Here is a 939-nt window from a genome sequence, read left to right on the forward strand (position 1 = left end):
TAGTATGGTTTTAAAAAAGATATACTTGTTCTTTACTTCTTGTCCACCAGGAAACCCTCGCGACCGGAAGTATAACACTGGGAGGCCCTCAGCCTGAGTACGCACTTAGCCTGGACCACCGCCCCGACCGCGAGTGCCCCAAGGAGTTTAGACGGTGGCGAAAAACACATGAGCATTTCAGTCTAAGTTAGAACATATCAGGAGATCCAAGTCACTGTTCAATACAGAAACAATCACACAACTGGCAGCAGAGGAGCGAGGAGCGGGAGAGGTGCGCCAAGCGCGTAGCTTACTTTCAGAAACAAAGTTGCGGACGTCCACGAGGACCGCCAGCCCCACGGGCCCTGGCGCCTCGATCCGGACTCATCGTGGAGGTGACGGGGGCCTTCACCGGGCCGGGCACAAGGCGATGAAACCCAAACGGGTATACGCTCCATTCAGAGGAAATCAAACGTGCCCAATACACGCAATGTCAGTCTGACATACGGACATTAATCAACACCCTGGAAAGGGAGAGCAAACACAGCACACAATAACTAGATCGCACAACACAGGCAAGCTAAGAGTAGTTGAGGTGAGGCACACGAGGCGAAATCTTACCGAGCATTCAAAGTGGAAAAGAACGCCGGCCCGGCACGACCAGGTGTTTACCACAACTGTTGGCGTTGAACCAAAAGGCACCAAAGGGGCTCTCGGAGCGACCGCTCGCTACTGCTCCTGAGGGCAAGTGAGCGCGACACGGAGACAGCTCCGCTCAGCCGGCTGGACCGCGCAGGCGAGGGGAGAGGAGGCCGGACCAAGCAGCCGACACGACTAGCGCGCCGCTGAGCCAGTGCATGGGGTATCGCCTCCTCCCACTAGAGGATACCCCACGACTCTCGGGCAAGCCTGGAGGGAAATCCCATACACGTTACAGCAGACGCGGTATAAGAGGGGGGG

Source organism: Frankliniella occidentalis, unplaced genomic scaffold (assembly GCF_000697945.3).
Source record: "Frankliniella occidentalis isolate FOCC.00 unplaced genomic scaffold, Focc_3.1 Scaffold352, whole genome shotgun sequence".
Lineage (NCBI taxonomy): Eukaryota > Metazoa > Arthropoda > Insecta > Thysanoptera > Thripidae > Frankliniella > Frankliniella occidentalis.